Genomic DNA, 24,866 nt, shown 5'->3' with positions numbered 1-24,866 from the left:
GTAAGGTTGCTGCCTCACAAATCACTCCCCTAGGAGACCAATCTTACACAGAGAGCTTTTAATTCCAAACTCACCTAAAACACCTTGATAATAGAAAAGCATCTCAGTACGGAGTATTTTATACCCAAGTGAAATGCATGGGCAGATACGGCCAGACTACCCCAAGCATAACTTATCTTTAAGCCAGCGTGACAATCAGAAGCAACAGCACAATCAGAATCCCCTGTGGTTCCTCCATTAATAACACACTTTGCCTACAGCAGCCATGGAAAATTGCATCAAGGTTTGTATGGCATTTCATATTAGCTGTGGGAGCAATACTGAAGGTCAGAGCAAGGACACTGCATCTGCCTAAAATTTTACCCACAGCAGTGGAAGATGAAGCCAAGAAGTTAATCCAGAAAAGTGTAAAGCAAGCTGCAAGAGATGGAAGAGCTCTCCTGAGATACCAGCGCAGACTTTAAGCAAGGTGAGGTGTATACACCAATAAACCTACAGCTCAAATATCACTCACAGCTACAAGCACTCAGCTCCTCTTTCCTCCCCATTAAGTCACGTTCCCTCCCACAGATGAGAGTTGTTGGGAGAGCTCTGTGCCAGCCAGAGAGGAACAGACTGAGATGAGTGGGGAGAGATTAATTGAAAACTGAGAAAGAGGAGGATGCCCAAGATAGCAAGCAGCAGCTCTGCAGGGCAAACAGGGAAGAGAAACTGTGTTCAAAAAGCAGAGTTAGAGAACTGGGTGGCAAACATCTAAAGTCACTAGGGCTTGGGACTGCAAACAGATTTCCTAATGAAGGAAGCAATGAGACTCATTTTTCACCTACACTAGTCTTGCTTCTGGGGAGATTAGTTCCTTTCCCCTGGTGTCTCTGGGCTTCATTTCTCATCCATAAAATGAAGGTAATGATGCCATGACTAACTCATGGGGTCTTCATGCAAGAAGTACCTTAAAAGTTGTGACAAACTATGCAAATATCATTTGCATAAGCACAGAGGATACCAAGACAGTCACAAGACTTCCAGGCGGCAGTTCTAGTTTTAGGATCTTCAGAAGAAATTAAGTCATTGGATACCAAGAAGGGAGCACTTCTTTTTTCTTCTTCTGACTAAGGAAGTCAAATGGCTTCAAATCTGTGCCAACAGAATGGTTCTCATAGGTTAGGAAGAAAACACCTAAATACCCTTAACTGACAAAATTTTCATCCTAACTCTCAAGTAGCTTGTTTTCCAGCATAGGTCACGAGACATCAGCTGTGTCAGGTCACGTTCCAGGAGATGGGCGATAGTGCTGGGTCACAGCAAGCCAACTGCAGCCCTGCAGGGACTCTCCTGCGCAGCAGCCAGAGCAGGTTCTGCAGTCAGGCAGAAGCTTCCAGGGAGGTTATTCAGTCAGAAACTCCTGCACCTCGTGCCACCAGCCCAGGTGCCTCTTCTCACTCACCAGAGGCATGGACTGGGTCCAGCCCAGACAGAAACAGACCTGCTCCTGCTTGCTCTGTGCAGAGATGTGATCTACGGGGACTGCAAGTCCACGCCACTTCATGCAGTGCAATCAGCAATCTTGTCCTCCTGTTCTTGTGATGGACTGCAGCAGCAGAATCGTGGCTTGCACCTTAATCATCTTGGTTGCTAACCCCAACCTTACCTGTCTTCCATGAACTTTATGAATTGTTCCCATCTAGGTTTTGCTAAGTTTGGTTTCTCATATTGATAGATGTTGATAAAATACCGTGGTAATATCACTTTCAGAGACTGCACAGGCATGTGAACTCAGAGATTTAGGGGAAAGGCCTTAAGCAAATGCCTACTGATGCTGGAATTGTTTTTGTCGGTGACTGGTACCTTAACTAGTGATACTCAACTTACAACCGGTCTCGTCTACAACAACTGAAATGAGAGGGATGCTCTCTAACATACAAATGACACTAGAAACCCTACTCTGATGACAGCGTTACAATTTCTCCCACCCGCTAGGGTTTTAAAGAAAAGCGCTGTTGTCCCACACAAATTCTGCTTTCGCTGTTGCGGTGCATGTAAAAGGAGAGCTGGCAATAGATTGATAATATTAGAAATAGAAGTCACCTAGTTACTTAGTGCTTCTGTTAGATAGTTTCTTCCTTTAAAAAAAAAAAACAACCAAAACCAAGCACCAAACTTGATCATGGGTACCATATGTCTAAAACAGGAACATGCAGTGCCCAGCACCTCTCTGACTACTTTAAAACGGTTCCTCCAGCTTAACCCAGAAGGGTCCTCACACACCATTTGAAACAACTCATATGAGCCTTTACAGGAGATAATTCTCCTCTTTTAAAGAGGGAAGTGAATTAAACTCTGAACTCTAATCATGTTAATAGCCCCACCTGACACTATAAATCACTGATGTAGCATTTTGTTCATGCCCATAAATTACTGATACCATTTCCTTCTGCAGAAGATTCCTTCCCCTTAAAACAGATTTAATAAATTTGCACCCACTCTTCTTTTTAAATACACTGGCTCGCACTGTCAGCTTCCTAATGCTCTAGGCACTGATTTCAAGTTTCATAATCAATTATATCATTTTGCTTCGTAGCAGTAATTGGATTACTGCTTTTGGGGTGTGACAGGCATTTGTGAACATTTCTGCCTGTCTTCATCTAAAATTGCTAATCTTCCTTCCCTCCTCCCCGCAAAACCTGTGCAAAATTGATAAAATAACATCAATAAATCAAGGCACTTGCATTTTCCCTGAAGTGACTATATTTCAGATTTCTTCTCTGAAACACAAACAAGGACATAGTTCATCTAGCTCAACAGCATGACCAAAAGGGGTATAAAATGATGATGATGTTTCGTGGCATTTATTGCCAGTTTTGTTAATATGACTGACTGCTTTTCCAGTGCAAGCTGTCTCTTCTAGATCACCCTATCTTCGAAACAATCACCACTACCACCTCACATTTAGTAATAATTTACTACACAGCAATTGCTATGACAGAGCTCACATCAGCAGAAACAAAACTGTAAGATTCAAGGAAAATAAATAGATTTAATTCACATTTGTTCCTGACAAGTTCAGAATCCTTGTTGACCAACCTGTACCCTGCACTGCTGAAATGTAGTAAATTTAAAACTGTTCATATGCAGCATCAAAGGAATAAAGTTCAAACAAAACTTCGCACTTTCTTCCCAACAATTTCAGAAGTTTTAATGAGAGCAAATGCAGGAGGCAAGAAAGCTATGTATTAATCAAGTTCTAGAACAGGCTGTAGAAAGACACATGCCCAAACCTGAATCTAGCCGATTTCATCAACCACACATTTCTTAAGAATACATAAATCCACTTACGTTTCCACAAACATCTGGCGAGATTACAAGTGGAATACAGCCGATAGCATCTACTGAGTTTTCTTTCAGGGTAAGTGTTTCTTGTCCAAGGTTAAGTCATTGGTTTCTCTCTTCTTCAAACCCACATTAATACAAAGCCTTCCAAAGGCAGGCTGGGGGATCATACAAGCATTCTCTTACCCAGGGTTGAGTAAACCAGATTTTCTTCTTCGATTGTCCCCCTCACCCATAATTTTGGGGGAGATAAAATAATGCATGTGTGTTACACACATTTAGACCATGGAAGCTTAGAGCAGGTGACCTATAATTCAAAATAAAGATTTCTGTGAAACAGGTAATTCAATAAATTTTTTCTCCTAACTGCTTTTTTTAAGTACCTGATTCAAGATACTTAAAAGTAACTTGTGATCCCAGGTTCCATAAAGTGTTCTTCTCTCTCTTGAGCTATCTCGGAGCAATCCATTTTTTTCTGTTGGACAACCACACTGACATAACAATTTTCATTAAAATTTTATCAGCAGACACGATGCAATGTGCTATTTTACAACTGCACAACAAAAAGACCATAACTGAGACAAAAGCAAATGGACCAGAACAATGAAAGAATTTTCAACCTTAAGTCAACTTTTGAATTAGGACAAAAACAATAGTCCTAACAGTCATATTTAACCTCTATGAAATGATTTATCCCATGGGAGAAAAACACATCAAGTGCCTGTTTGGTAGAAGGAACCGTTACCATGAGAAAACCCCATCAGTCAGATGCATTTTTTTATGCAGAAGAGTTGTTGATCTCTTCCAGGAGCTAAAGCCCAAATGCTCACCCAGGGATTTTGAAAAAGGTGAAGCAGCAGAACACAACTAAACCAAAAATTTCTTTGACAAAAGCAAAACACATTCCTAGAATGAAGAACTCCTTCTTGTCCATTTTTTTTCATTCTTTCTTGACATTCATATTTCTGTCACAAATTAGCTGCAATTTTCTTTTTTCCCCAAGATGAAACCTGTGCTAGTAGACAAGTTCACAGTCGCTGTCAATTACTGAATCATGCATGTAATTTATTTTTTCTTGCAGGTTATTTTCACATAAATTCCTTTTAACTAAGTTAGAAAAAAGTTCTTTTATGATACTGCAGCAGCAGCAATCTGCTTTGCTCTTGCAGGTTCCATTTACTGAGCTAATAAAGACATTCATAAATTAACCTAAAAGTGAATTTAAATTTAAAATTAGCATTCTGACTTAAAGCTACATATATGAAGCTTACATGTTGCTTTTGCTCCCAGACAGATATTCATCGCTAAAAAGAAATAGTAAATCTGCCCTGTGTTACAAAGCTGCTGCGAGGACCGCACAGGAGGAACTATAGCAGAAAACTCACTTCACATTTTGCAGCTCTCCAGTACCATCTATTTGTTCACGGTCCCTTTCAAACCGAAAAGATTTTACCATTTTTCGTAAGGCCCAAGAGTGAGGAATTAAAAAAAAAAAAAAAAAAAAAAAGTCTCTCCCAAACAGTGGTTGAATAGACACTATTGCAAAAATTTATGTCCCCACATCCCTATTTGCCAGTGTTACAGTTTGTGAAACAGAGAACAATTCAGTATTCCCAAGGAAGCCAATAACCATCAGAGAACTCCCATGGGTAACGTTACTTAATCTGCAGTTTTATCTTCCGGAGAAAAAAAAAGAGGACTACAAGGAAAAACTATTTCCATAAACAAGGGACTTAAAAGCAAAAGAGAAAAAAGGTTTTGGGTAAGCACCAAAATTTAGGTGCTTTTGTCTTACAATCACAATCATCCCCTTCCTCCCCTCCAAAGCTGGGGAAATACTTCTTTAAAGGCAATGGAAGTTGGAGACTGTAAAATGCGGATCTTGGGGAGTGTGATATCGGAAGGGGCCAGTACTAAGAAGGAACGTCTTAATTTCTGCATCAGGCTCCCTGCAGCTCTATTAAAACAGCAGCAATAACACATTACACCTTCCAGAGCCACAACACACGTAACATGTATGACTTCATCCCTGCAAGAAACGTTAAAGCAGTTTGTTATTCCTCATCCTCCTCTTTCATCATTTTATAGCTTTCAATGGTAACAGACTGCTGAAGAGAGCTACCAACACGGAGAGAGTCTCTGCCAGAGCAGATACGCTACACACAAAGACAATGTACAAGGGGATTTCCAGGGAAGAAGCAGAAGGAATTGCACACGCTTCATCCTGCAAGGATCAACAAATCCCACAAACAGACTTTATTTTAATTCCATGTAATTACATTAAATTGCTTTGCAAAAGGAAAGATGAGGAAAAGAGGTTACCTGCAATTTTATAGTTCTCACTGAAATGAAACATACATTTTTGGAAGAGCAAGAAAAAAGGACATGATTTATGTCATTTTGGAGGAACCGGGGAAAGCAAGAAGGGAAGGAAGGAGGATTCTCTTCTGCCAGTTTCGAGACCAGGCAAGTGGCTTCGCTAAATAAACAAGGGCTTCACAAGAATACAGATAATAATTTAAAACTTTGTAAGCAAAATCTGCATTCCACTGGCAGAGCCATAAAGCTCGCCTGGAGACTACACATGATGCTCTAATTGCACTGGCTCTTCAGAGCTGACCCATAAAAGCAAGAGCAATGACTGACAGATGCGATAAAAGTTTCTGACTAGCTTTTTGGGGAACAAGCCACTGATTTGCATTTGGAAGCTATTCCAAACTGTTCCAAGAGTCATGTAGGATAAACAGCCTTTTGCTCAGCTGCCAACATACCAGCCCAAAAGCTCGACGAGGTGACTTCAGACAGAAACAAAAAGTCTCTGTGTTTCTACCTACTACATCTTGCACTAATAATTCCCCTCTTCTGACACAGAGGATCTCGGCGCCAGGGAACAACAATGAATTCACAAGGGCAAAGGCTCACATCTGCTGCTTTGCTTTGAAATCCTTCCTCACTTATAGACTAACTTCAAAGAAAGCCAGAGCCCAGTGCCACACATAGAACCCCACTAACCACGCTGTGGTCACACAGCTTTAGTTTTTGAAGCGCTGCATCCAGTACATGATACGTTGCTGATTCAAGACCCGAGACTCCAGAAATCTCTCTCGTCGGTGCACATCTGCTGGAATAAGAGGGTTCAAGGTGCCTCCAAATGTTAATCAGGCAAATAGGAAGATGGATCCATCCACAATCCACAAACATGCTGCTTTTCTCATTGGAAAGGAGATTAAAATTATGACTGCCGCTGCTAAGAAAAAAAGGAGGGTAATTGTCATAGGCGATTCCCTTCTGAGGGGAACAGAGGGCCCAATATGCCGACCGGACCCGTCCCACAGGGAAGTCTGCTGCCTCCCTGGGGCCCGGGTCAGAGACATCACTAGGAAGCTCCCTGGTCTGGTACGGCCTTCTGATTACTACCCGCTGCTGGTTATACAGGCTGGCAGTGATGAGGCTGCAGAGAGAAGTCCTGCAGTGATCAAAAGGGACTTCAGGGCACTGGGGCGACTGGTTGAAGGATCGGGAGCACAGGTAGTGTTTTCCTCTATCCCTACAGTGGCAGGGAAGGATACTGAAAGGAGCAGGAAAACACACCTGATCAACACGTGGCTCAGGGGCTGGTGCCATCAGAGGAATTTTGGCTTTTTTGATCATGGGGAGGTTTACACGGCACCGGGCCTGCTGGCGGCAGATGGAGTCCAGCTGTCTCACAGGGGGAAAAGGATCATGGCTCATGAATTGGCAAGGCTCATCGAGAGGGCTTTAAACTAGGTTCGAAGGGGGAAGGGGATAAAACCAGGCTCACTAGAGATGAGCCTAGGGGTGGCGTGCCGATGCCGGGGGCGAAATCGATAGCCCAGCTCAAGTGCATCTACACCAATGCACGCAGCATGGGCGGCAAACAGGAGGAGCTGGAAGCCATTGTGCAGCGGGAGAGATACGACTTAGTCGCCATCACAGAAACATGGTGGGGTGACTCTCATGATTGGAGTGCTGCAATGGATGGCTATAGACTCTTCAGAAGGGACAGGCGAGGAAGGAGAGGCAGTGGGGTGGCCCTGTATGTTAGGGAGTGTTTCAATTGTCTAGAGCTCAACGATTGTGATGATGGTACGGTTGAGTGTTTATGGGTAAGGATGAGGGGGAAGGCCAACGAGGCAGATATCCTGCTGGGAGTCTGTTATAGACCACCCAACCAGGATGAAGGGGCGGATGAAGCGTTCTACAAGCGGCTGGCACAAGTGTCTCAATCACTAGCCCTTGTTCTCGTGGGGGACTTCAACTTCCCGGACGTCTGCTGGAAATACAACACGGCAGAGAGGAAGCAGTCTAGGAGGTTCCTGGAGTGTGTGGAAGACAACTTCCTGACACAGCTGGTAACTGAGCCTACCAGGGGAGGTGCCTTGCTCAACCTGCTGTTTACTAACAGAGAAGGACTGGTGGGAGATGTGGTGGTCGGAGGCCGTCTTGGGCTTAGCGACCATGAAATGACAGAATTCTCCATTCCTGGTGAAGTAAGGAGGGGGGGCAGCAAAACCGCAACCATGGACTTCCGGAGGGCAGACTTTGGCCTGTTCAGGACGTTGGTTGAGAGAGTCCCTTGGGAGACAGTCCTGAAGGGCAAAGGGGTCCAGGAAGGCTGGACGATCTTCAAGAAGGAAGTCTTAAAGGCGCAGGAGCAGGCTGTCCCTGTACGCCGTAAGAAGAACGGGCGGCGAAGACAACCGGCCTGGCTGAACGGGGAGCTTTTGCTGGGACTCAGGAAAAAAAGGAGAGTTTACCGCTTGTGGAAGAAGGGGCAGGCGACTCAAGAAGAGTACAGGGATCTCGTTAGGTTGTGCAGAGAGGAAATGAGAAAAGCAAAAGCCCAGCTAGAACGCAATCTGGCCGCTGTCGTTAAAGACAACAAAAAAAGCTTTTACAAATATATTAATGACAAGAAGAGAGCCAAGGAGAATCTCCATCCCTTATTGGATGCGGGGGGGAACATTGTCACTGAGGATGAGGAAAAGGCTGAGGTACTTAATGCCTTCTTTGCCTCAGTCTTTAATAGTCAGACCAGTTATCCTCAGGGTACTCAGCCCCCTGAGCTGGAAGACGGGGACGGCGAGCAGGATGAACCCCCCATAATCCAAGAGGAAGCAGTCAATGACCTGCTATGCCACCTGGACGCTCACAAGTCTATGGGGCCGGATGGGATCCACCCGAGAGTGCTGAGGGAGCTGGCGGAGGTGCTCGCCAAGCCGCTCTCCATCATTTATCAGCAGTCCTGGTTAACGGGGGAGGTCCCGGACGACTGGAGGCTTGCCAATGTGACGCCCATCTACAAGAAGGGCTGGAAGGAGGATCCGGGGAACTACAGGCCTGTCAGCCTGACCTCGGTGCCGGGGAAGATTATGGAGCGGTTCATCTTGAGGGCGCTCACAAGGCATGAGCGGGACAACCAGGGGATCCGGCCCAGCCAGCACGGATTCATGAAAGGCAGGTCCTGCTTGACCAACGTGATCTCCTTCTATGACCAGGTGACCCGCCTAGTGGATGAGGGAAAGGCTGTGGATGTGGTCTACCTGGACTTCAGCAAGGCCTTTGACACCGTCTCCCACAGCATTCTCCTAGAGAAGCTGGCGGCTCACGGCTTAGACAGGTGTACTCTGCGCTGGGTCAAAAACTGGCTGGACGGCCGGGCCCAGAGAGTTGTGGTGAATGGAGTTACATCCAGTTGGCGGCCGGTCACGAGCGGTGTTCCCCAGGGCTCAGTACTGGGGCTGGTCTTGTTTAATATCTTTATTGATGATCTGGATGAGGGGATCGAGTGCACCCTCAGTAAGTTTGCAGACGACATCAAGTTGGGCGGGAGTGTTGATCTGCTCGAGGGTAGGAAGGCTCTGCAGAGGGACCTGGACAGGCTGGATCAATGGGCCCAGACCAATTGTATGAGGTTCAACAAGGCCAAGTGCCAGGTCCTGCACTTCGGCCACAACAACCCCATGCAGCGCTACAGGCTTGGGGAAGAGTGGCTGGAAAGCTGCCCAGCAGAGAAGGACCTGGGGGTGTTGGTCGACAGCCGGCTGAACATGAGCCGGCAGTGTGCCCAGGCGGCCAAGAAGGCCAATGGCATCCTGGCCTGTATCAGAAATAGTGTGGCCAGTAGGAGTAGGGAAGTGATCGTGCCCCTGTACTCGGCCCTGGTGAGGCCGCACCTCGAATACTGTGTTCAGTTTTGGGCCCCTCACTACAAGAAGGACATCGAGGTGCTGGAGCGTGTCCAGAGAAGGGCAACGAGGCTGGTGAGGGGTCTGGAGAACAAGTCTTCTGAGGAGCAGCTGAGGGAACTGGGGTTGTTTAGCCTGGAGAAAAGGAGGCTGAGGGGAGACCTCATCGCTCTCTACAACTACCTGAAAGGAGGTTGTAGCGAGGTGGGGGTCGGTCTCTTCTCCCAAGTAACTAGTGACAGGATGAGAGGAAATGGCCTCAAGTTGTGCCAGGGGAGGTTTAGATTGGATGTAAGGAAAAATTTCTTTACTGAAAGAGTGGTGAAACATTGGACCAGGCTGCCCAGGGAAGTGGTTGAGTCCCCATCCCTGGAGGTATTTAAAAGATGTGTAGATGCGGCGCTTAGGGACATGGTTTAATGGGCATGGTGGTGTTGGGTCGACGGTTGGACTTGATGATTTTAGAGGTCTTTTCCAACCTCAATGATTCTATGATTCTATGATTCTAAAAGACAAAAATGTTGCCTATGTAAGTCTGTCCAGAAGTTTCTGGCAGAAACGTGTTTCAGCCATGGTCATTGCTTCACAGAACCAAGCACCAACCTTTACAGTTGAGAGCCTATCCTCCACAGCACTGTTCAGGAGCTCCCTCTGAAATTTGACCATCAATTGTAAGGTCTCACCTCTGCACCCAGAATTTGGGATTACAAAAACTTAGTTACCAAATAAAACGCTATCTGTGAGCTAACGAACAGCCTTTCAAGGTGCAGCAGTAAAGCAGATACAGGGCAATTCTTGTCTTTATTCACACACCCTAGACTGACTGCAGTGATTTCAAACACTTGCCTGCTTTTCTCTGCAATGCATACCATATCATTACCCTCCCGAGAGGCCACTTTACACTTTGCTCTCCTGCCTCCTTGCTCCTGCTTTGTTGTATAAAGTTATATGGAAAATAATACCTAAGTGGCTCCACAACCTGCGGAGAAGTTGCTTAAAACATCACTCAGTTTTTCAGAAGATTTTCATGCCACTGCAAACAAAAAAAAAAGTCAGTCATTATACCTCAAACTTGACAGCTTTTTTCGGCGTGAAAACCATAAATTAAGTAAAAAATATTTATTTATTCAAACGCGTGGGTTCACTTACCACCAAAACACTTCTGACAGTCGCAAAGATGACAGCAACCTGTGATACCTGCTCTACATCACCCTTGTGGCTGTCTTGTTATTTCAGGAAACTCAAAGGTACCTCCTGAAAAATCCAATCACTCTGTCCTAATTAGAAGCTTCTGAAGACAAACTTCAATAGGGATGTACACTTTCTACACATTAAATACTAATTCAGAAAGCAGGAAGCCCTTCTCACCACGTCCTTCAGATGAGAGGTTGCAAACTTAAAACCACCAGGTTTAAAACCCAAGCTGAAAACCCTGCTGTTTAATAATGAAACACAGCAGTTGTATTTGAGATGTTACGAGTTCCACTAGTAATGAATAAAACCCTGACTGCAGCAAGACAGGTTTTGAGAAGCTTGCTCACAGTCACTGAGTCTTACAGAACAGGATTTTGCCCTCTTGATGCAAGTGTGGAGGTGATAAAAACTTTTTCCTTACGCAGCTGCTACTACAGGAAGGGGGTATAAGTGCATTAAAGGCATCGCATTCCCAATGTCTTCTAGTCCAGTGATCAAACACACAGTTTGTGAGCTATCAGGTCAAATACCTCAAGTACCACATGTTCCCCATGCTCATCTTCATTGCTACAGTAATATTAACTGGGCTTATTTAGCTTTTCTGCGGCAAACTCTCAGCATCTGAAAATACCTTACAGCCAAGGTCATTCCAAATAATGCAAGTGCCACCGTTGGAGAAGCAGAACTGTATGCAGGGGAAATAAGCCCTACAGAGCCTGTTACTCCTATCTGATCATTTAATGCTGATCATAATGCTAATCTGATTATTTGTTATGGACGTAATAATGGATGTAATGTGCAAGTCTTGCTAGGCAAGGCAGGGACTACCAGCAGCCGAGACATAAATATGAGAACCATTAATAACTTTTTTTCCAAAGGCAGCTAGTATTTCCATTTGTGGTGAAAATTTAGTTTCTCTGCACACTTTTCTGCAAAAATAGAACGAGTTTGTCTGTAGTAGGCTAGGAATTAGATACAACCCCATTTGTGGTTCTAAATTACTGGTGCGACCTTTGCAGGGCCAATATCCAGTGATTCAAGATCAACAATCATACATTATTTCTGCCTATATGCTACCAAAAGCCAAAAAACACTTTGGGACTTTTTGACAGCATGTGTGATTTAGACAGCAAAAGCACTGTGCCCTGAAATCAACCAGTTACATCATGTAAGCATACAGTTTCATAGAAAACACTTGAACTCTCAATTTTCACTTACTTACGGGCTTGTCAATTCCCTTTAAGTCTCACAATGAATGTACTGGTTCGTCTCACAAGGACAATTTATTTTTTACCTTCTATACAACTGCATAATAAGCTAAAGCTAACATGTACTTTTATTTAATTAAACATAATCTACTAGTAACAAAACATAAGACCTCTTTAAAACAATCTGTGTTGCTTCTAGCAGCATGCAGTTGTAGTAACAAGAATTACTGCATCATTCTGTGCTACTTGCTGACGTGGTGTAAACTGGCATAATTCTGCTGAAGTCCTGTTGATTTACACAAGGGGTTTTGTGGCTGGCTGATCCATTTAATTTCAAGCTTTCAAAATGAGACACAAAAATATTTTGCCTGCACTGAACAGTATGTACAGACATAAGACAGACAATTCCTTCTTTCCTGCAGCTGATGTCCACAACACGAGCTCTTTATGCAATGAGGTGGCAAAATATACTGCAATCCTGGACATACAAAAAGGGGAACATTCAGTGAAAACAGGCCACGATTTGAGCTTCCTGTGTGGCGCTGATACAACATTTGCTATAACACTCTGCTCCAGTTTTTGCATCTATGCTTCTTCAAGGTGGATGTCAAATAGTAGGGTGTCCAAAGACCAAACCCAGGTCTTCGGTCCCCAGAGTTGCTCAGCTTAGCAATTTGAAGGCTACAAGATGATTTAATCACTATCCATAACTACTCACAAATGGAGGCTCTGGTAGTAGGGAGTTTTTCAGCCATGCTGATGAAATAAGATCTAGTGTTTGGAAAGTAAAGTTACATCAATTCAACCTTCAAATAAGGTGCAAACTTCCTAATTGTGTGAGTTACTATAGCCTTGGAGGGGTTATCAGAGAACATGATAAGCTTTCCCTCATTTGGTATTCTTTAAAATGGACATTTTAAGCATATGTTTGATCCCACCCCTGCAGCCAGTCCCAAGCCCGTGCACGCAGCGGTAGGTCAGCTGGCTGGGCTGGTACCTTGGAGACAGACAACCCCAAGACCAGGCCACAGCTCACAGTTTGTTGAACTGCATTAACCTCCTATGCACCTAGAGTAGAAGGAGGATAATTTGACTTAATTTATTGAGTGCTAAGTTACTTGTATGCTCTCACATTTACTGCAGAGTAAGGGCATACATCTTAACAGCTAGCAGGGCATACAATCCTATAACAATCATCTGGACACGTTCCACCCAATTAATTTCCTGCCTTTGCTAAGCAACAGGGGTTTGGTAGCACCTTGGTCTCTGTGCTTTCCTGCCTCAGGCAGGCCATGTAAACTCCCATTAAAAAGTCTAAGACAGAAAGCATGGTCTGTACTTCTGCTGTGAACGAAACTGCACTTTATTCAACTCACTAGAGCATTTCATCCAATGATGGGAGCAAGCCAAGAATGCACCATAACTGGAACGGAGGATCTGCATCTTCAATTTGTATGGAAAAGACATGCAAGCTCAGCAGCAAGCCAATCAAATACCCTATCCTCTGCTTTTAAGAAGAGCTAATACAAAACGCTTCTTAAGGAAGCATTAAAAACATCCATGATGGCGAACCGTGGAACAGCCTCCCCTTTGGAGAAAGTTCTTTCTAACCCCTGTTAGTTACCGTCTGGTTTGAGTCTTGAAGGATGAAGGCTTATAGAAGAAACCTGCTTCCACACACTGCACATCACGCTGGAAGGGCTTTGGATTCATTTAGTTTTATGCCAACTGTTGTGGAAGCTTCTAGCAGTATCCTAGCAGCTCCAGGGAAAGTTATTTTGACACATTTGTGCATACGGCATACAACATCGAAAAGTGCTTCAGGAACAACTTTTGCATGCAGAAAGAGAAGTGCAACACCAAATCCCTAGGAACTGCTCTTTTGCCTTTAAAAGATAAGGGCATCACCATAACTGACAGTTATTTCCAACACAGTTAGGCTGCCTTGAACATAGTGGCTTTCAACCTCATTTGAATTGCCTTGTTACACTAATTGGCATTAACACCGCAAGCTGCCACAATAACAGCACATTGAGACGAGCCAAAGGTGCAGCCTAGATGTGTCTCTCTTTCAACCTGCACCAAGCAATTGTGCATGCTTCAAGCTGACGTGGCTATGTAAGAGGTATCGATTAAGCATCGCCTGTGTCAGGAGGGAGGCATCAGGATGACATCCCAATCCGGACAAAATTACAGGAAGCCAACAACCTTGCAATGGAGACTGTGGAGCTGTGCTGCAAGTAGGACTTCATGCATTTCTCCACTATAAGCCTTAGCTTTTACTGACTTAATGAAATTGAAAACAACCTAAAATTCTTTCTTCTTCTTCAAGAAAACACTCTAGAAGATACACCTTTCTTCTGATCTTCAGTGTATTGATATAACCCACTTGTATAACATCTGAGGCCAACTGTTGCCATTTAAGCAGCATGACCCTTCATGGTCCCCTCTCCCTGCCTACCAGACAAGTCTAGCACTAGAGGGTTCCCTTTGGGCACCTAAGCCATGTTTCACAGGAAGTAGTAAGTACTTCATTAAGGGCTTTAATCACTAAAAAATTGGTAGTGGAAGTTGAAAGAGAGGAAACCAGGTAAGTTCCTCTCTTAAATGTAACTAACCTGTTACATTCTACTTTTCACTAGAACAATTACAAAGCTAGGACTCGAATTGTCATTTCAAGCCCCCTCCTTGTCCTGATGCAAAAGCCTCGGAGCATTCTAGCTGAATGACTGTTGTTTACTCTTTAACTTTTAACTGAGAGGTATGGCCCTGAAATATAATCAATGCTCACTTTTGAAACTCTACAATTTTAATTACCATTTCCAGACACCCTCTATCACAGGTTTTATGTTCAATCAATGCTGACCCCATAAAAGAAAAGCACTCACATTTTGGAATACAAGAAGTTTGCTCTTTAAGAAGAAAACAATCAATTACTGATCATCTAACCACCCCTGTGTGCATATCTATCACTTTTCTGTTATTGCAGATTAGACATGCTTATGTCCCAAGAAAGCAAAAATGCTATAAAATTCCACTTCTGATATGTTTAGTATAAGAATTTATTTAGGTTCTTACTTATGGTGATAGATTTTTTTTTTTTTAAACCTACGCAAAGCATTGTTCCCTATAAAGCAGCTGAGGGAAAAAAAAAAATTAAGTCTTGAAACACCAAAATTTGATCAATAGGGTTTGACACTGCTTCCTTCTAAATCATTCTTAATATGCTGAGATCTGAACACATGTTGACACATCAAGATACCATTGTGTAAGAGTTGTCACGTACTGAAAGAAAACTGTTCATATATGTACTCTGGTTTCAATATGTTGTAGCAGATCTTGCCACAAGTAGCTTGTCATTCCCAGATTTTGGGTTTGGGTGTTTCTTTTTGTTTGGTCAGGCGTGGGGGTCAACCTGTAATCTTTTCAAAGACACATTACCAAGTGTCAGCTACATAAGAGAATTACTGGCTTTAAACAGGCAAGGACAACATTTCACTTATTAACACACATAAACAAGAGGCATAAAAAGCCTTGTGACAGACATTTAGAGAAAAGATGTGCCAGGACATCCATATTCTCTACTTCTAGTTCATAAGGGATAAGTTGATAAAATGCTAAAGAAAAGCCTATCTTAAATTTGCGTTTGAAATCATTAACATGGGTTTGTAGGTGGGCACCCATGCGTTAGGTAAGTTGGTGTATCAGGTATGTTGAGCTCAGCCAACCTCCTGCTGAAATCAATAGCATTTACACTGGCCACGCAGAAAGGATATTAGCTAGTATGTGTATATTTGGGGCTAGAGACTAGAACATAGTAAGAATAAGCTCAGCTGCTTCTTCTCCAAAGGACCTAAAAATGAATAGGATTGGTTTTCCATAATCATATGCACACACATCTCTGATGGCATGCTAAAGAACACCAATCCTTTATTTACATGAAAAAGAGAGATTTGCACAAATATGGGTAGCTAAACTTAGAAACAGAAAGGATGTATAAGTATATACACCCTATGGAACACAAAAGTTGCACAAATCTTATTACTTTAAAAAAAAAAATCAGGTCACAAAAGTCAGTGTATTCTTGGAAACAAAAACTACAGCATAGAATAAGCTGACAGGCAATTCAGGGTGAGAAAAGATGGGAGAGAGCGCTACAGTCAGTGAATCTTCAGGAATCCAAGTTACTTCCATCTTCACAACCGAAGCTGTAAATACAGCCGCCGATATCCCCACAGCTAAACGGTTTAGGAATTTAGGAACTTCTGTCTGAGTGTCAACAATGCAGGCAAAAGTCATCTCACTTCTCCTGCTGAAGTTATTCAGCATGGCACCTTGAGCTTTTACTAAGCTCATTTATTTGCTCATCTCAAAGAAACTGTCATTACATGCAGATCAGAAGTAAAGCTGCAAAGTGAGAAGAAAAAGTACTGTACTACGTCCAAGCTGCTGGTCCTCCCAAGTGAATTATGTTTCTTGCACCAGGCCAGTCAGTGTGACATCGGAATAACACAACACAACTGTAAGAAGCCAACACCATGAATCTGAAAGGGGATTTGCATGCAAATTTAGATAATTACAGGTGGCACTAGACATTAAGGCTAAAGAAAAGCTGAATGCAGACATTTCTGATATGAATGATGAAAAGATTCAAAACCTGCAACCAAAAAAGAGTTTTCAAACTTTTGTTTTAGCTAGTAAGCGTTCATCTAGGATGCAAGGCATAATCTCCTTCCTCAACACTGTGGATGGTAAGTCCTACCTCGAAGGACAACTTTAAAAAGAGAACAACATTCTGCTATTATAATTTGTCAGTTACTCAAGCAGTGTTTTTAAATGAGAGCTTCCATTTGTAAGGCCCCTACAAACATCAGAAATCTGGCATCCTCTTATCAGCTAGGTCTTATTCTCCATAACTGCTGGGACCTGAAGGGTGTAAAGGTCTGTGTGGCATCCATAAAGTATGTTTCATAATAAATACTTTCATTTCTTTGAAGCTCAAATGGTATCCAGCTGTGTTTGAAGTCCCATCACTCCCTGTCCCTAGGGTGTCAAGTATAGTCCAACCGAAGCAAGAGAAAAAGTAATTCCCCTTCATAGAAGAAAAGAAAGAAGAAAAAGGAAAAAGATATGAGCAAGCTTCCTCCTCTGAAGGAAGTTTAAGAGTGAAGGAGAAGACAGCAGCAGTGTCCTGATCAGCAGGCAGTCACCACCTCCTACTAGAACAGGAGCAGAGTACTCTTGTAACCGCAGCAGCCTGTCTTGGCTGTGCAGTAATATTCCACTCTTTACCTTCTCTTCTTGCTACAGCAGCGAACCTTGCATGTTAATCCCTAGAATCCTCCTTATTTAATAAATGCATTAAAGTCTATTGATTTTTAGTGACTATGAAAGGTCAAGTCAAAACAAAGCAGGAACATTTTGTAATGCACGGGGCTATAAAGGGGGGGGGAAATTCCTAATGAGAGTAAGCAGTTAGTGTGCCGATTGAAGAGAAACCTCAGCCAGTCAAGTTCATCTCTCAGTTGCATGGATGTAAGCGGAGAGTAATTCCACTTGGGCCAAAACTTCAAACAATACTCTCTGTGGCCTTATCCTGAATTTATATTTGTATGCCCATGAGACAAATTTTAATCTCAAAACCTCAGAGATTATTTGTATTTGTTTAAAGGCCAGGAGTGGCTTCTCTGATCTTTCAGTATGACCTCCTGTTCAATACAGACTAAAAGAAGGCAGCCAAAAACTTCATCAGCCATCTTGCAGGGGAGAGGGGGATGAGAGCCGATGCCCTTCCACATACTTGGGGTATACCAAGTCAAAAAGGCACGCTACAGGTAACGGGCAGGCAAGTGAGAAGCAAACATATGCCTCATTTTAAATATCTGTGATTCAAAATCTTTCATGCAAGGTAATTTTCTGAATACTCACATTTTCTTTCTCAAACCTTCCCATCCCACCCAATCCTATCCACAATGAAAAATGATGCTGTGATTAGAGGCACGCTTAATTACTGTTCAGCAATAAAATTTTATGAACCAACATTTTATCCTAGCTTGTGTATTGTCTTATTTATTTTTATACATTCATAAATATGCAAAGCCATTAAGATGATTATTAATTGCAGCAGAATACAATTAGGTGGCTTTCAGCAATAGCGGTCTTTGAAACTGTAATGTGAATTCACTGTTTTTCCAGCGCCTGTCTTCAATTATTTAGCTTTTGGAGGATCGCTGTTATCATGATATAATGAATGCTCTACTTAAATAGCATCGCTGCCTAAAAGAAAGGACACTGATCTATTACTAAATTAAGCTCAGCCATGTAGTGAGTTGTGTCATTTTATAAAACCTTCACAAAACTGATGACCTGCACAGCCTCGCTCTCTGTTCACAATATTAACAAGTCAGGTACTCTTCTTGGACACAAAGTTATCATCTTTCCCTTCCCCCAAATAATTCCTCTTTAATCTTGTCACAGACATTTTACACCACTGATACTAATTTCCAAACTAATACATTTTAAAACATTCTGGTCCAACCCTCCCCCACACACACTTGGTGGAAACAGTTGATGTTGTGCCTGCAGCAGGGAGAGACCATTTATGGACACTGCACACTATAAAACACTATAAAACACCAAAAATCAAGTTAGCAGTCTGCCTTTTCAGGGGTTACTCCTCCAGAAGGCAAAACTCTTTTCGAAGGGCAGCAGCCTGACCTCGCTGATGTTTACTGCGCTGACTTCACTAGCAGCCACTTTCGGTAAGCGGTGGCAGTCTTCATAATGGGCAGGATACTGTTACAGTTTGCAAGAACTGACATTAACTTTTAGCCTAAGTGGTAGAATTTTACCTCTAAAATGATCATTTGCTTTTGATTGCATGCCCTTAAATCATTTTAGTCCAACCTGACCTTACCCCCATACTGTGCTCCTCTCTACCACAGGCTACCGCAGGTGTCAGTGCCCACTCTTCCCTTACAAGCCTATTACAAGAACTGCAGTACTAATTTAGAAACATTTTGTCCAATTATATTGTTATCCTCTTTATTCAACTTGCTAATAGAGCGGCAACTCAAGGTGACAAAGAAAGCAAAAACATAGTTATAGGGCAACATTGAGGCTGCTGAAGTTAACATTAAACAAGTCAGCACGCAGAAGGTGGTTGCTCCCAGGAGGCGACTGTAAGAAACGCAGTCGCCAGACATGCATCAAACCAGCAGCAGCAATGCTCACACGATTAGCCTGCGCCATTCAGCCAAAGTGACTGCGCAAGAGACATGAAATGTGGCAAGCGCTCCTAGAAATCTCCTCAAGTCTCTCTTGGGATTTGGTACGGTTTTATTAGTTTCTACTTTGATAACAGTAAAGCAAACTGAAGGCACATCTGGGCAGTGGTAAGCATCGGACTTCAAAACTTTACAACATTAGGGACAGTACTGCTCCCTGCATGCAAGACAACTCATATTTCTTCCAGAAATTCTCAGACTTCTTTTTCAGCCTCAGCTGCGTACAAAATTCAGGCAGCTAACCTACCACTGGTTTTACCTCTGTGAAAAACTGAGATGTTCCTACAATAGTACACAATACCACATCGCGTTATACTGCAGTGTTCAACCTTGGTCCTGTAGTCCCCTCCAAGTGGGGGGACCCTGGCACTGGTGCTCAGAGCCCCCTGGCAGCACAGGAGCCGCCCACAGAGGTGCGATTTCAGGATGAAGGGTTTAAGGAGGCGGTTTTGGGAGCCCTGTACGTGTACAGCAGCAGAGGGGGCTGACAGCTGCCATAGTGTGGTAGTTCACTCTGGCTTGAGATGTAATGCTTCCTCCTTGGTGTTCAGTCTAAATAGTGGTCAGATATACTGATACAGATCCACTACCTCATCTGAGACCACGCTTTAAATTTAGGGTTGTATAACAGTATTGAAAAAACATCACATCCCAGTCCACTTTTTCTTATTAATGCTCCTTGCATTATTAAAGAGATTAACAAAGAAGAGAAAGAAACTCATAGTCCTATCTGCTTTTCCTAAAGGTTTATTTACTCATCTGCCCCTCATTTAGGATAAATACCTGTTCCACAGAAACTAGCCTTCAGAAGGAAGAAAAGGACTCAATGTCAGCACATAGCAGAGTTTCAAAGGGTAAAGCACAGAGCAGGATTTGGGCAGGGATGGGCTCTGGCTGCAGAGGCCTGGGTGGGACGTGCAGGTCTGTGCGTGGCCTCTCTGCAGCACAGAGATGCTGCACCACCGCGCTGGGGAAGGGCTCGCAGAGGAGCAGCTTGCAGGTGATTTTTTTCCAGGGGCCAGAAGGGATCCTCAATTTCTATCCATCTGCAGAGACCAGTGCCAACCACTGCACACATCTGCATGGCCCTCACCCTCCCTGCCCCTCAGGAGGGGGCTCCTTGCTCCTGCAGACCTGTAAAAAAATGGCTGAGAGCGAGAAGGAAGAACTACTTCTGCTTCCTGACAATGCACAGGAGCTAAAAATTACCCTCAAAATTACCCCTTTGCAACAAGAATGTAGGCAGCAATAAACACAGCTGGTGAGTAAAGCACTGCAGTGGCTCATCTGGTACCCCTGCTAGCTGAACACACCTCAGAACTGCTTAAAAAACTCATTTTCTGTCTTGTGGGGGTTTTTTTGGCCTGCCCTCAGCAGCAAGCACATACAACGAGGATAAACTAAATTTAAAAAAAACCTCTCAAAGCTATTCTAGGAAGGAAGAAAAAAAAAATTGAGGAGACAATCATGCATGCCAGCTACACTGCATAATCTATTTCTAGAAGGTACTCAGTGCTATGGAAAAGAAGAGGTGCAAGATGATGGAAAGGCATCGATGCTCTGTTCGTATCTGTGAAAGGCTGGGAGAACTGCTGGAGCAGACACCAGCGCTGGCAAGCTGACCTCCTTACTTTGATCTCTTTAACCACTGATTTACAGCACGCATGCAGCAAGGGTGCAGCATCCACCACGCTATCCTGCCTCCATACAACTGCCACGACATGAGGACAGCCCATGCACAATACTCCCAACTCAACGACAGAGGCTATCTACTGCCAGCGAAGGTAGACGTTGTGCTGTGCAAACCTCCTTCCACTAGTGCATTTCAGAGATCCACCAGCACTCAGATCCCTACTTGCTTCCAGCCCTTCTCATAGCAAGCTGGATTTCATCCAGGCAAAAAGCGTGAGATGAATAAAAGCAGTGATTAGCTAACAGGAGGTAAGTGTATTAGCAGACAGGATCCCTACTACTACTTTTTGCTGCGTAATACCGAGATACCAAATTTACTTCCCAATTTTTTTTTGTAACTTCAAAATTAATACAACAGTTAACTACAAAATTGACAAGTACATTTTACTAGCAGTCAAGATTTTAATAAAAAAATAGAAACTTAACACCAAAATCTCCTAACACTTTGAGAAATAAGGATCTATGAGATAAGAGGCTAATATTGCTAAAACTTTTCACATTGGCATATGAAAATTTAACATGTTAGGAAAGAATTAAGCTGAAACTGCATGCTTTAATTAAATCCTAGTGACATAATTTTTGCTGAATCAATTTGGAAAATCAGAAAGATTAAAGCTGAGATCCATTAGTAAGATGGCAAGTGAATATAAACATAATTTCTGCAATTTCTGCTGATTTAATTTTAAAAACCTACAAGATTAAAACTAAGACCTACTTATAAGATGGCAAGTGAATACAAACTTATTACTCTCCAGATCACAGGGCTTTAATATGAAAATAATCAATGAGAAATCACATTGAAGCTGCTTTTCACATTCATCAGGTTATTCAGTAAAGAAGCCAACAAAATTAAATCCCTCCTGATACGATAATATGAAACAAATATAATATTCTCCACATCACAAAAAAATGCATTCCAAGATACCCGGCAAAACCCAGAATCAAACTTGCATTGCAAATCAACAAAGTACTATTAAGTTAGACCCAACTATGGAACAAGAGACTGTCCCGTACACTGGCTCCTCTGTATCTCAGCATGTCTAGATGCTTCTGGGAAATTAGCCAGACTGATTACCGTTACAAGAAATCTTTCCTTTGGCTCTTCAAACCGCTGATGTCAGCTCCTTCCAATTTTAAAAGAATGCATGCTAGATTACAAATAAGAGCACAAGCTGAAGGACTACAGCAAAGTAGGAATAAAGTAAAGGAGAAATAAAGCTCCTATTATTCTAGTAGGAATCCACACAAATATTTTTACTAGGGCAATTATCTCAGAAGATACAGACCAAGAGCAAGTTTGGTACCTTTCTTCGGGGTCATCAGCAGAGGCTAGGAATGGGCCACTGAGGCATCACGTTCAGCGTCTCCCCTGGCCACCAACCACAGCCAACACTGCAATAAACCCGAACCCAGACACAAAAACCCCCACACAACTTCTGCTTCCCCCTTGCACAAATATTACAGATGCGGGAAGCCTAAACAGCCAGATAGAGCTCACCTCAGAAAGATACACCACCTAACAGCTAAGATAAATTAAGGAACATCATCCTGACCTCTCTCAGCAAAAAAAGGAAAGCAGCTTCTTCAGGCCCCAGACCAGCAATCAGATCGCCACTGGTGGAGCCCAAAGACTACAGCAGAGCCCGAGTGACCTTCCTAGTGCACAGGGACACATCTGCTTGCTTGGGACTGCAGAAGCAGTTTGCAACGAGAGCATATTCTGGAGTTTATAAAGTGTCTGATACTTCCCTTGCTCCCTGCCCTCCAGCCTGAGATTGAGGATTTTATTTTTCTGTAATTCTAATAGCGTTGAATTAGACACAGGTTCTGGCTGGCAGCCTTGACTGACCTTTTTAAAGGCCTGAAATAGATTTAAACTCAAAGTCCCTGGCAAAGGAAGCCTGGCATGCTTCTTTCATGCGGCCAAACAGGGTTCAGCCCCAGCGACACTCCCCCACAGACCAGATCGAATGAAAAGGGCAAGTCTCTTAAAATATGGCTCTGACTTTGAAATCCAGATGACAGGGCTTCTGGACATACGGTATTTGACAGCTCTGTAACACAGCAGCTCTGGTCACCCCTTGAAAAATTAACCAAGGTTTCCATAAAGACATGCTTTTCCAATTCTACCTTCATAACTTTGCTGAAGGGGTCCGTGGGTTCCAGCAACTAAACCCTTTAGAGGGAGCAGATAGCTTGAAGCAGACATGGCAACTCCTGCAGCCTGGAGCTACCAAAATTAGTTTCCCCTCCTGTTTTATTTTTTATTTTTAAACTGCATAATTAATAGAATGCATCAAATTCAGCCATGGAGCAAGCAGCACTCAGAATGTATAGCTGAGCGCTTACATAGAGTAATTAGTTACAAAAAGTCAGCTCCTCAGAAAAACAACACAATGGGGCTAATCAATTTAAAAAAAAAAAGTCAGGAGGAGGGAGGGTTGATAATTTCATGATTTAAATATTATTACCCAAGTTAAACTTGAAAACCCTGCAAATACATTGCCCCATGTAGCAGAGACAAGCAGTGACCAGTACTGGTTTTACATCACAGTACTGTGCCCGTCGGACCCCCGCATGGCACTCCGCCTCTCCTCCACTGCTGCAAATGTGCATTCATTTACTGAACATAAAATATTCAGGGGAACATAAAACATTTTGGTGAATCACTACATCGTGCAGCCCTGTGCAAAACACCTCCAGGGATTTCTCATCCTCTGACTGTCAGTTCAAACATGGAGGAAGAGGAAGAGGGTCAACAAAGTCTTGGACAGTTGTTGAAACGAGCATGGTGTCCTGAGCGTGATGTTCCTCCCCAAGCACAGACCGTGGGAGCGGGGCCATCACCACGGCAGGGATTGCTCCAAGCACCTTCCTCTCTGCAACTTTGATTGTAGCGATTACGCTCAGACACATGGAGAATTAAACACAGCTATTTGATAGACCAAGGCATCCTGGAGCTGAACTGGAAAACTACTATGCAATAAAGCAGGATGTTTGTTTACCTCGAGCCTGACGCCTTACTTTTATTGTGCAATCTTCCACTTTACTAACCCAAATTGAGAGCTGGGGAGGCCCTAAAGCGAACCTGCAAGGAAACCACTTAAAAAACATCACACGCCACTAACAGAACAAATTTAATTCCATTTCAGGAATAGATGAAAAGGGGCAAATATAATGAGAACCTACTGTTTCACACCAGCTCGTGAAACATCCAGCTGTGTCAGGAAGAGAGGACCATGCAGCTGTGTAGGGTACTTATTGCCGCTATGATACATGAATAAAACCCCATCACTTGCAGGATCGCACTATTTTGGCTTTTAATTTACTGTGTTTTTTAATCACCCTTCAATCATCATATTATCACTTTAGAGCACAAACCTTAGTTCTGTTATACCTTACAGCAATGCCACGTGCTGATTGTACACATGCATCTGGTATCTCATGTGCTTCCCATCGTAAGTAAGGTTATTAGAGCAGCCATTACTCAAGGTTCAGGGCCACACTGTACCCAGTCCTGTATAAACGAGCAAAACAGCCTCTGTCCTGGGCAACTCCCATCTCATCATCTGCTCCTATCCACATTTATTTTACTCCAACAAGGCAAAACCAGTTCCTATTCCTGTATCTGTTGCAGCACCGAGCATGACGCTGGTACTTAACAGCTCCTCCAACTCATTTTGTCTAATTTGAAATTTCAAGTCCACAAAATAGATCTAAGTTTTGAGTACGTTTTGCTTTCAGAATGTTTGGAAGGGAGTAGGATCCATTTTAAAAATGGAGAGAAAAGGCCTAGAGGGGACAGACCAAAAAAAAAAAAAGGCTATAAGAAAGGAGAATCATATGACAAATGTAATTGAAGCCAGTCTCTCAGAATGAGTAAAAACCATCCAGCAAAAAAGACTGTGTAAGGGTAAAAACAAAGCGTGATAGTCCTGTCACCTTTGGGG

The 24,866-nt window shown here is 43.1% G+C and overlaps 1 protein-coding gene across 6 annotated transcripts in view; it reads right to left on the bottom strand.

Moving 5' to 3' along the window:
• The window catches only part of SGCD (sarcoglycan delta), a 358,768-nt gene that overhangs the window by 285,260 nt on the left and 48,642 nt on the right, over nt 1–24,866 (bottom strand). Inside the window, exon 1 of one of the 6 annotated variants that reach the window (XM_076350313.1) lies at nt 22,415–22,476. The exons of the other annotated variants lie outside the window; for them this stretch is intronic. The gene's annotated coding sequence lies outside the window, so the exon portion shown is untranslated. Of the gene's footprint in view, nt 1–22,414; nt 22,477–24,866 lie in introns of those variants that run through there. 6 annotated transcript variants of the gene reach the window in all.

Source organism: Aptenodytes patagonicus, chromosome 12 (assembly GCF_965638725.1).
Source record: "Aptenodytes patagonicus chromosome 12, bAptPat1.pri.cur, whole genome shotgun sequence".
Lineage (NCBI taxonomy): Eukaryota > Metazoa > Chordata > Aves > Sphenisciformes > Spheniscidae > Aptenodytes > Aptenodytes patagonicus.
The sequence above is the reverse complement of the archived record's forward strand: the minus strand, read 5'-3'. Positions and strand labels throughout refer to the sequence as shown.